Genomic DNA, 13088 nt, shown 5'->3' on the forward strand with positions numbered 1-13088 from the left:
CCAAGAGTCAAGCAGGAAGGTTAACAGAGGGCTGATACGTCAACGTGTTTAACAAAGCTACATATCCTTTGATAATGAGCTTTTAGCAGTATTGTTTAAACCACAAAAAAATCCTCTAATACAACCCCAGTCGAAACGATATTGTTAGGAAATGTATGCAAGCAAAGTAAGATTTTCTGCTTTTTTTCTAGATTTTTTTACAATGTCATTGAGTTATGCTGTTATGCCTGTTATTGTATACCTTGTGTTTTTTTCTCTCCTTTTTGCATTAGTATTCAATTCAGATGAAATTTCAAAAGACCGGAACATATGAATTCACAAAAAAAAAGAAAAAAGAAAATGACAGGTACATGGCCGGGGGTACATTGCCAAAAGTATCTATTAATAATTGGATCATATTCTTATACAACCAGGCACACTCGCATAGACACACAAGCATGCACACTTTCAACACACCTCTCTAGCTCTTCAGAGAGAACCAATTTATACATACTGTACTGAACCCCCCACCACCACCTCTCATCTCTCTCTTTGCCTTGCCATGCCCCTTTTCCTTTCCCCATTCACCCATATAGACACAAACACGCACACACACACAGAAACACGTACACATAAACACACCGGCACGCAAAGCACCCTGCCACAATCCACCACCCTGCCACACATACCGAAGGGGAGGACACATCCCTCATAGCGCCCAGGAAATTAACTTGACATTTGATGCAGACAGAAAAAAAATATATTTTGGTGGGGGAAGGAAAAAAAAAACAAAGTGTACCAAAGCAGGGATAGCATAAACCCAGCCCTTGTTCACCCTTCCCCACTCCACCCTCCTTAAGCCCAGGGACGCATTCGAGGGGGATTTTAGCGATCTGCAATGCAGACGCCACTGGGTGCCCATGGAAAAATGAGCTTCATCTTTTGCCTGTCCTTGCCAGTATATGCTGTCTGTCCCTCTTTGTTTCCATCTTTTATGATCTAGGCGCTCCATTTTCATATCCATATTCGTGCAGATTTTATTTGGAAGGAGCTTGAAAAATATGTGCCACACTTGATGTTGCTTGCATTTCAAATTAGCCACACCCTCTAAGATCTTCTTTGTGAATAAATACGTTTGTGATGAAGGATGATGATGTTTTAATTTGTTTCAACTTGGCTTTTTTTTTTTAAATTTAGCAGTTATCTGCTAAAACCCTGGACTGCTACACCCACTGCTATTCTTTTGTTTACATGCAATATTTAAATAACTGGTTAATCACTCCAAAATGAACAGGCATTTAAGAAAGCAGAAAGTAATAAACGGTCTATTGGTTGCAATTCTGTACAAAAACCAAAGTAAACACGGATGCTTCTTTAGCAGCGCACCTAAAATTTAATGCAGCAGACTAGAAAATAAAGCGCAGCGTGATCTTGCATAAGATTAACATAGTCTTGTAGTAACCTCAGCAAGGAGCCCAAACACTGAGAGCGAGAGCAAGCCACAGTTAATACATCATTATGCCCTGCTACCGTTTATACCCATGAACACACACAATGTGCAGCGAGACTGCAGACCAGCTAGTGTCTGTCTCAATATCCCCTGCATTAGACATGCAGGAATGTTAACATCATTATGCACAATTGTGAGTGTGTTTCTGTGTGTGCCCTCCCCCCTTTTTTTCCTCCCCTGCCATATTGTGTCTGCGGGTTGGTCCGTGTGTGTATGTGTGTATGTGTGCACGTGTGCGTCTGAAAGAGGGCGGTGTTATTTAAATATGATTGTTTGCAAGCGAGCAGAAGGCGTTACTGACTGTTGACTGTTGTCTTGATCAGCTTTGGTCATTGGGGTGAGATGCTACGGGAATTAATTTCACATAAATAAATATATTGTGCAAAATGCTCTGTTTTTGATAAGGATTTTATTGGGTAATTGCAGGATTTATATTCAAATAAGGTATGAAAATGAAATACATGCAGGAAAGCAGGAAATCTAAGCCCATAAACACATTTCAAGCAACAACAAAAAAACCAAAAAAAACCTTTCATCTGAAAAAAATGCTATGTAATTTAGGATGTAAGTAATGTGACTTTGAGTTTAGTAGACCACAAATTATTCTTTAAGGAATTCTATGCTGATGAAACCGTGATGATGCAGTAACCCTGTCATGGCTCTGAGTATCCACGTTAACTGCAAATTCTAATATCAAGAAATATAATGCAAGCATATTGCTTTTTAGAGGTAGAGGGAAAAGGGCCTAGCTGTCTTTACCTAATCCCCATAGTTTCTCTATCACGTAAGATAAAGTTTTCACTGTGATGGCAAGGAGGAGGGGTGTGACCGTTATTAGCATGGTGCCACTAATATCTGCTCTGCATTTCTCTGAGGTGGTGCTGCCAAAATATTGCATCATCCCAGCACGCACGCTCACACAGACACACGCATGCTTTTTGCAGCCAGTGAATCACATTTGCATTCACTGCATTTACAATAGCGTCCTCAATGAGCACTATACATTTTGTTGCATCATAAAAATGGAACGCGATTCTCCGCAAATAATACAAATCCATATATCGTTTATGCATTGTGGGTAAACAGAAATAAAGAGGAATTTATAAGGAGGAAGTCTTGAGAAGAGATTTACAATGAGATCCAAAAGCAGTATTCTTCAGTTATATGACACAACTTAAAGAAAGACTGTGTGCGTGAGTGTTGTATACAAAGTCCTTGGCATCCCTCTCTGCTTATACAAACTCCCCCCCCTCCTGCTACTACGCTTTCTCTTGCTGCCAGCAATTTGCATGTATTTGCATGATTTTTACGATGTGCATATCCTTTGTTCTGACTGTATGGTGATGCAGAAGAAAGCCTCCCTAAGCAGCGCTATTACACAGCCCACTGAAAGCTACTTAGATATTATATGAAAAGGGGGGAAAAAAGAACCGTAGCTTTATATGTTTTAATTATGAATTGATAAGATGAGATGTGCACAAATACCAAACTCATCCTCTGGTGCATCCGTGATTAGAATGAAGGGTGTTGGGGGTGGGAGTGGAAAAAAAAGAGATGAGGATGTTCTAGTTTTGTGGAATTTTTGAACAAGCATGGAAAAGACATATTATGCTATCGCTAAGAGGCATGAGCATCTGCAATATATAGCATGGGGAAAGGATTGCATCCAAGCATGAAATATGGAATTACTTGACAAATAGGAAATAGGAAAATTATAGATGGAAACTAAATCATTGAAGAGAAAGAGAGAGGGAGAAAAAAAACTTTCAGTATTTTACAGTGTGTTTTTTAAATAATTCACTTTTTCTCCCTTAATTTCCACTCTGATTTTACTCATCCTTTTATTTTTTTAAATTGTCTCTTCTTGTATAACCTGATCGTGAAGAATGAAGCCTTCATATTTACTGTGCTGTTATTACTGTGCAAAATTGTTATTTTGCTCTTTGGGATTGGACGAATGCGATACTTTCTTGTATGCTGGCATCTTTTGTTCTGTGCTGTTGTTTTATCTATGAAGACCAGACAACATGCACGCTCGCGCACGCACGCACTCGCACACACATACACACAATGACACTTTAGCGCTCCTTAATCATACAGACACATGCAGATGACTTCATTAATCGCTGTGGGATAGCACTGATGATACAGAAGCCGGCCTGCAAAGACTCGAGGGTTTCGCTGAATGCAGGCGGCACATTATAAATACTTACTCCCGCTGGCACCCTAATAGTAAGCAGCTGTACTTCAAATCTGCATGACTGATAGATGATTATGACTATAGCATAACAAATGAGGTGATGGAATATAAACAAACAATACTGTGTAGCAGACATCCTTTATTTTTTATTAGTGCTTGTTTTAATGGTCGACAGATATGACTAAAGGAAGATTTACACTGTAAATGTTTTTGTGTTGTCTAAGTTGTGAGAGAGAGGGAAAGAGAATGAGGGTGAAATTTAAGACTTCTACAGACTTTTGCAGTAACTGCTCCTACCAAGTGACTTGCCCTGACCTTCTAATTGGCTCTTCTGAGAAGTCCACCGAATGTGTACGAGTACTGGGAGTAATTAAGAACAGTAATGCCACAGTGCACTGTGACCTAAGGGTGATAATATGCCACCATCTCAGCCCTTCTTTTTTTTCAGCATCAGCAAGAATCAAACTAAGAACATATGAGAATATATTATGTATATATGGAATATTATCAGGAATATTTGCTCTTGCTGTCAGCTAATTTTGAAAGAATTTCATTCTTATGAGAACCATTCATTAAACTAATCATTAAAATATTTGTCTGCCTACGATTGCATAAAAATGTTGCATGTGATAACGGCGGGTAGTGCAGCAAGATGCCTTGCACGTAATTAGTGTTAATGTGCGGGTTCTGGTAGTTAGAGGAGATGTTTCTTTTGCAATCACTTCCTGGTTGTAGTTACTGTTTGTGTGTGCATTGTTGTGATGATGAATAGTGAGCAGTAACCTCTGTTTCCCCCGTGCTTGTTGTCTTTGGTATGGACCACAGGGCAAAGGATGGGTCATGGGATTTGATATTGCCCACGATCACGTTGCCTGAGCTCCCTTCAAACCCCTGTTATTCTGTTTACTGTGTCCTCTGGACCACTGCTAACATCTATGCCTTTATCCAACACACACGGGCTAACTTTGCTGCAGGCAAACACACACACACATACACACACACATCAGTGGAGATAGGCATAGAGGAAAAAAAAAATCAGTCAAAACAACTGGCAACAAAGAAATTTGGATGTTTAAACAAAATTCTTTATTATTTTGTATTCAAACCATCCAAATGAGTTTCAAATGCATAATAAGACCGCAACATATGTCTGGCAAATCAATAAATCAATTATGTTTTATAGAATAAAACAATTATTGATAAAAAGCGAAGCAAGAAATTGGTACCGAGTGTTTTACTGAAATGTTTTGTCCTTGAACTACCAGAGGTCACAGTAAACTCATGTTTCTGATAGATACACAAAATGCACAAAAACTAAATGTTCATGCACGTTCATCTCGAACAGTTTAGACCAACAACACACACACACACACACACACACACACACACACACACATACTTGGTTTATTAACCAAAGCTCACCTCGTGCGGGTCCATTAGAGAGCAAAACCCCCGAAATCTTGTGTTGACCTCTACTTCCTGCTGCAAGCAGTTCCTCTCTCAGCTCCCTTTCTCCAGCACTGTAGCAATGAAAGACATACACAACACAAGCAGGGAGTGTTTACCAAGCGGTAACCTTTACTTGTTGAACAACTCTTCCCGAGCAAATCACAATTAACGGGTTTTCACCAAAAAAACATCGGAATGACGGCAAACACACAGTTATATGGTTAAGGAGGGAAATAGCTACCATAGCTAAGTTTGCTTGGAGGAATTCAAATTGGCAATAACTTTGTGCAAATGTCTTCTCAACCTTTACTCTTTGCCACAAATAGTACGCCAAACCTGGGACCTTACAGAACATGAACGGCTGACTTGCGTATCACTTGAAGGTCATGGCAAGCAGTTTTGCATACTTCAAAATATCATTATAAATCTTTGCTCAAATGTTACAGTTTTTGCTGCGATGTTTAACGCTATCATATTAAAAGAGTCTGCTATTTCTTGTAAACTGCCTGATTATCTCTGATGTATGCCAACACAGTTTCTGCAGCCATGTTGTTTGAGTAGTGCATTTGAGGTCAGAGATGGTCATTAGAGACTGCAGCAGCCTATAAGGATAGTTTGAGACTTAATTTGTGACTTTATCCAGCGAGCCACCATGTGAACCTGAACACATCCTTAAACAATCAGGAGTATTTCATTTTAGCTTCTCATTTTCTGTCCTTTTGCCCCCTGTATATGAAATATGACTGGTGCACTCTCCTCACCTGGAGAGAGAAGTCAGTTAAAAAACTGGCCCGATGTCGGAAAGTTGAACATGGATGACAAAGCGTGCACTTTAGACATAACACTTCTTTACCTTTCGCCGCTCTCATGTGGTACTTATGACTCATTAGGAGGCTATGTACAGAAATATACTGTAGGCTACTATGCAGTCACTTTAGACTGGCTTTCTTTCCTCCTGTGTTCCCAAGTGATTGCGAGACTCTTTTAGCGAGTCAGTGTCAAACTGACAGGTGCCACATTTTATTAGAGCTCTGTATTAAAGCTCTCGCGCATGTGCAAAACAACACATTCACGCTTGCAGTGCGTGCTGTAAGAAGTAATTAATAATGCATCCATGACATCTTCTTATTTTTCCCATTTACTTGCCTTTTTATTTCATCAAATACAGGCTTCACAAGTGCATTGATATCAAGCACCCTAAAAGAAACGTGGATGTCCTGCATCTCTAAATTCAATCAAGACTTCAGGAATTAAAAAAAGAATAAAAAAAACAAAACAAAATAAATAAATAAATCACTGGGATATCGGTGCATATTCTCATACTCCCCACTGCAATGTTCCACATATTTCTGAGTGTGTCTTGCGGTTGTGTGGCAAACCAGTGTGTGTGTGTAAGTGTCTGCATTCGTGTGTTGCTGTGTCTATGTGTGTTTCTAGCCCTACGGCAGAGTTTAGGGTAACTATACAGCATTCCCCCTCCACCTTCACCCTGTTCCCTTTGCGGCTTGTGTGACTTGTCTCATCCCATCTCCCTCCTGCTCCTCTATCTCCCTGCCTCGCTCTGCTCCCCTTGCTCTCCCCACCACCACGCTTTGAGCCTACATGTGTGTTGGGTGGATGGGGGGGCTGGTAGAGGTGCTACACTGGTAACAACGCTGCCAAAAAAAAAAAAAAAAATCAAGCCGGCTTCCTTTTAAGTGGCACTGCGGTGATGCATAGGATGCTAAATATAATGCAAATTGCAGACGTATACATATCACAGGCAATCGCGCACCGAGGCAATAAAAGAGAACATAAAGGGAAATGTATACGAGCCATAAAATGATTATCTTGTGTGGAGAAACATTTTTTTAAAAAGCTGATTTAAGTGAGCTGCAGAGATTTGGAAGAGATTGTAAATTAAAATGGGGAAAAATTACATCTATTTTGACTGAAGTGACGCAGGATTGACGGTGTCTTTCCCACATTGTGCGACACCTTCCAATTGCCCCTGCCTATATGACAAAAGGGAGTAGTCGCAGAACAAAAGCATTTGCTTTATGAGAGGTGTGTCTTCTCTCCACCACCGTGGCTTACAGTGTTTCATTATCCAAAGTCAAGGTCTGCTTTGCCACCCAGCTCCCCCATGCTGCCTGTCTCATTTCCTCTCAGTAACAATCCATTAGCCAACGCAAGATTCAAACTCACAGCCTTTTAATTATTCTCACATCTTTGGCAAGGCGCCAGGGCAGACCACTCATCAGAGGAAACCGGGAGGTAGGGAAGGGGATCAGCTGATATTGTGTATATACTTTATGCATGGAAAAATGGGACAACAGGCAAGTGTGCAAGGACGCAGAATTCACACGGGAATAATTACACGTAATCTCTGAGGCAGTTTCAACGTATAAGGATGGCAACTCACAAATGAATAGACTAACAGCAATCCACATGCACGTACGGGAGTTAACGGCCATTTTAAACTGAATCTTGAAATTGTAGCACGAGCCGAATTTCCTTCGATAACATACTTTCCCCAGATTGGTGAGCCCCATATTTTCTGGTGTGTAAGCTGTGTGTGTGTGTGTATTTGTCATTGTATGTGTGTGTGTGTGTCTTTGCCTGAAACCTCGGGATGATGTGTGGCATAATTCATCTTGAATAATTTCCTGCACATTCTTTTTCATGCTCAGGAGCACTTCACGATGAAAGGGAATGCTAATGCTGCGTCTGTATCTGACTGAACAATGTGTGTTTGTGTGCTGGGGATATGGGTGCGTGTGTGTGCGTGCCCGTTTGTGCCCGTGTGTGCCAACTCACTAAGCACATTTATGATAATTAACAGATAGGAGAGGTCAGCTAAAGTGTGTGTATGTGACAGCGAGAGTGAGTAAGAGAGAAGGAGACAGAAAATGATAGGGAGAACAGTAAAGCGCTCATTTACATAAACTTACAATATTGTCAGTGCCTTTCTTACCCTGCTCTGTAGCGTTCGTATTGTCATTTTTGGCAAAGCTTCCTTAAAAAAGGTGTAATTGAAATTCTCAAAAAATTCTCTAAATTCTCACTTAAGGTAAAATGCTGCATTTTTTATCTATAATGTTTAAGTAAGCAAAGCCATGTATTTATATTATATACAAAAAGTACTTTTAAATTGGCAAGTGTTTGAAAATCAAAGCAATCAAACAACTTAAAGAACTGCTTGATGCTTTAAAAAGATGGCAAATGCACAAAACATATATAAAGAAATAGTTGCTTTCATCGGGGCCTTAACGAAGGCTCAACTGAAAATTGTTTCCAGGGATAAAAATACACTGACGTGCTAAATTGAAATTCCCAGAATATTAGCAAATGTGATAGCCGCAGTGCCGGTATTAGCGTTCGTACACAATAAGCGGCGAGCAACAGAAAGCTAAACACAGGTCGATCTGCTAAGTGACAGTAATCGAAGGAATTAATAGATGCAAATGAAATGCTCGGCATGCATAGCTGCCGACGACAGTATCTGAATAATTGACTCTCAGATCTCTGTGCTATCCACATGCTTCACGGAAATTTGTATGCATTAATGTGTATGCGTGCGTGTGTCTATGCCAGCGGACATTTTAGGTCTACCCTCCCCACAATCTCACTACCGCCAAACGCCTTAAGATGGTGGCACCTTGAGGCAGAGAGAGACACTCGTACAGAAAGCCAGTCTCCTCCTCCCTTTCCCCCTTTCTTTCTCCTCAGGTCCTCATGACAACACAGGACAGCCCCCCCCAACCCCCCCACCCCCCCTTCCTAACCCTTAGCCCCCCTAATAAATATTTAATTCATCCCTCTCTAATAAGGATATTAGGCGAGTACACCCCAGCCCTGGCGTATATGCATGAGTCCTTTCTCATCAAATTTACATAAAAGGGCCAGATGCTAATGCGAGCGTAGCAACTACTGCTCACTATTCTATATGCAGTGGTAGTGCTTCCTCATCCAAGTGCTCATATAATTTAATTGCCGAACAGCATATATTTTTCAAACGATTCTCCGTATTCAAATTTGTAGCCCGGCCTCAATACCACATGCCTTACAAAGCGCGCGAAGATGGGCATATTTTAATTGTACGGGATGCGCGTCTAAAATATTTGCGCTTATTTAATTTTTTTGCAAAGCCCCTCCTCTCATACATAATTACAGAGGCGCTTGATATGAAAAAGGGGAAAAAAAAAACAATGAAAAAGGGCGTTGTGTTTTACACAATCAGAGCCCGCTCAAAAATGAATTACTAATTCAACGATTAAGGCCAGTAGAGTTTTGGAAATTGCGTTAGGATGACAATGCAAAGATAGTTTTATAATAGGAAATGATTATGAAAACAATGAGAGGCAATTTGAATTAAAACTGCACTTTGGAAACAAGTGTCTAGATACTGACAGATTGCGGTTGTGTACACAGTGTATTCTATATTTAAGAAAACAATATCTGAGTGTGTGTTGCCCTAACACCACCTAAATGCAGAGTATAGCACGCAGTCTTGTGTATGTAATTAATAGAGAATGAATTATGCAGTGACACCAAATTTATTATTTACATGCTTTCATCTTCAAGAAAGCATGTTTCAGATGCAAGTGTACTAATTCATTTATAGTGCATAGTATTTGCATAATCAAAAGCCAGCAGAGCACAGATATAGACAGGCAGACAGCCAGATTCAGACTTTAGCAAAAATAGCACTTGTGCGTACAGCCTTAGTCTGCACTGCTGCTGCCACAATGCTGATATCTTATCGTACTGCCACGAAGCTGAAAGCATATTTTACTAGTAAGTTGTTGTAATGTTAGATTTTGGGAAATTACAAACATCTTATCAGCTTAAAAAACACTCCATTAAAAACTTCAACAGGGGGTGCAGAGAAATAGTAAGATAAGCTATATATCAACTTGGATTTCAATTATTTATTTATTTATTTTTAGACAATAAGGTGGGAAATTCTTTTTCTGTTTTTTTTTTGTTATGCATTAAAAAAGGCTGGTTTGTATTTCCTCAAAATTCCCTCCTATGTCTGTTTTTTTTTTAAAAATTGTCTCTAAATTGAGCTTTTTGTGGAATATTTTTACATTGTGATTAACTTTAAAGGTGATGCATAAAATATAGGGAAAGTGTAGGGTGCTTTGGAAGCATACTAGCATGCATACTGGCGATGTAGATTAATAAGATTTGGGTTTGGGTTAAGTGAGGGGGTTAGAAGTGTCAGTCTTGGAATTACCAAATTTTAGCTTCACTTTTGGCTTTCCTTAATGGTCAGTTTATGGAATAAAGTTCAGAGTTTTACGCATGCTCAGAACATTTTCAGGTTATCATAAGATAGTTTTAGATGATCTAAATGATGAATGTAAACTCATTTTGGTTCTAGTTTTTAAGTTTTGAAGATGAAATTTTTAAACATAGTCAAAAAAATGACAGTCTACTTACATTTTATTTCTAACATCATACTAAAAAAGAATAATGATAATATTAACAGAGCTCATAGTTGCTGACAAAGGCAGGATTACACCATACAAACAACAAAAATGTATTGCTTTCAAACTCAGTCCCATTATGTTGCATAACAGACATTTGATAGTTAAGTGAGGTGTCTGACTAACATGTCGGCCACGCATATCCACACAGTTAGTTGAAGGGGAAGGGGGGGTTGGGGGGGGGGGGGGCATACAGTGTGGCAGAGCACAGCATGCCCGCTGCTCCCCACAAGACATTCAAGTGGCCATGCATGATGTCATTAAAAAGGGCTGGGCCATGACATTCTTTAGTGGATTATTGGCAAGTTATGGTTGGCTGGTCTGTTATGGAGAGTGGCTGATTAGATCCCTGTTAATCAGCAGTGACACCCTTAGTGAAGTTTTAAGCGTGCATGTCTGTAAAACACGAATTTGCTATCTCAGACTCTGTTTTGTGTTATATATCGGGACGCTTACAAATTTTTCACGAGTTCGATTACCATAATGACTTCAGTTTATGCATTTAAAAAAAAGGAGAAAACAAGAAGAAACGTGAAGCTAATCAAATAACAAGTGTAAGGGATTTAAGCAAAAGATTTAACCTTACACAAAAAGCTGTGTATACGCTAAGCCACGGAGACAGGGGTGGGTGGCATTCTAGTTTCTTGCATAAAACACTCTGTATTCACCTGCGCACGCACACACACAGACACACACACAAGCACACACACTGAAACTAGGAACCTGTCCTGCATTGGCAGGGACTGATGCTGCCATGCGCAAGGTGATCTCACCTACCGTTGCCAAGGCGACACCAACCAGAGGGAAAAGCTTATTGTGTGTGCGCATGCGTCTGTGTGTATGTGTATGTGCTTGTGATTGTGACAGAAGCTTGAGCTGGAAGAAGAGAGGGAGGAGTAGGAGAAGGAGGGCCTGCAGGAATTCACATTGTGCCTGGCTTGTTTAAGGTTTATGCCTCATTCACTTACTACCCTTTATCAGGGGAAATACTGAACTGGCCCATTCAATTATCAAGGCAATAAATTCAGCACAGTCGTGTTGTTAAAATAGCAGGCCAGCGCTTTATTGGAGAAAAGACCAGCATATGGGGAGGAAAAGAAGTCCGTGTCAATTAATTTGCATATGCTATATGGAGAGACAAAGATAAACAGGAAAACATGGAGGCCTTCATGCATACATGCTCACACACTGACAGGCATGCAGACGCATACAAGGATGCACACTGCAGGCATACACGTAAGCTCCACCACACTTGCACAGCGCTACTCATTTAGGGAAACAGACAAAACAATCCCCCCTACTACCAGCTGGTAATGTTGAATTCTATTAGTGATGAAGAGCTAACTCAGACTATAGGAGTCATCTGCTCATCAATGGGTGGTGGTGGCCTAGGCTTGCTCCACAGCCATGAATGCACTGAATTCATTACCCCTGGTGCACAGATGGTGTCTGGCCGCCTGTCTCAAGTTCAAGTTCATGTCCAGGGGACACACACACACACACACACACACACACACACACACACACACACAGATACACACAAAAAGAGTGAGACATGGCCCAAGCCAGACAGACGTTGTTGACTGAGACACAGCTATTGTTCCCTTTCATCAACATGACTGTGGTATTCTCACTAGCTATCCACGATACATGGTATGGCATAAACATCACTATGTAGATGCACATGATGTCTTTTTTTTAACTAACTGGCTGTAACTAACTGAGTAATGTGTATAACTCTGTAGACCCACAATCTGCCAGCTTTTCTAACTGCACAGGAATATATGAGTATATATATATACATATATATATATATGTATATGTGTGTGTGTGTGTGTGTCACCTGTATGAGAACTATATACTATATTCACATCCTTTGTCTGGCGCACAAATTATCCAAGTCTGGTACATACTATAAACCTGCTATTGCACCTGCCTTACACAGCACAGAGGCACAGAGGAATCACATAAAGCGCCCAGACACACTCACATAAAATATGCTGATTGCACATCCAATGAATATGAAAACACCTTCTATGATGGTCGTCATGGTTATGTTACTCAACAAATCACGTGACAACATTGGTGTGGCAGCAGTGGACTGCATGTGTGAACATGGATGGAAGGCTAACCTAATATATATATATATATATATATATATATATATATATATATATATATATATATATATATATGTATATATATATAAATATATGAGAATGAGAGCCTTGTTTGTATACTAGGAACACCTCCGTGAATAATATAAAAGCATTCTTTTGGCTTCCTGACAGACTGGAGGATGCTTGATTAATTTAAGACATATTTTAGAGACCATGCACAACGGAAGATGCACATTTTCAGGATCAGCTAAGCGTAAGTTTCAGATAGGGCTAAGTAATCATCACATTTAAAGAATACTATTGATTATTTTTAGGACTTATGGCAGCAGTGGCTTCCACTTCATATAAAACCA

At 40.0% G+C, this 13088-nt stretch overlaps 1 long non-coding RNA gene across 1 annotated transcript in view; it reads right to left on the minus strand.

Moving 5' to 3' along the window:
• LOC116317431 overlaps positions 1-13088 on the minus strand; it is a 34294-nt gene that overhangs the window by 15324 nt on the left and 5882 nt on the right. Inside the window, exon 2 of the long non-coding RNA XR_004199247.2 lies at positions 5112-5209. This is a non-coding gene — a long non-coding RNA (uncharacterized LOC116317431). The remainder of the gene's footprint in view (positions 1-5111; positions 5210-13088) is intronic.

This window comes from Oreochromis aureus, linkage group 12 (assembly GCF_013358895.1).
Source record: "Oreochromis aureus strain Israel breed Guangdong linkage group 12, ZZ_aureus, whole genome shotgun sequence".
NCBI classification, from domain to species: domain Eukaryota; kingdom Metazoa; phylum Chordata; class Actinopteri; order Cichliformes; family Cichlidae; genus Oreochromis; species Oreochromis aureus.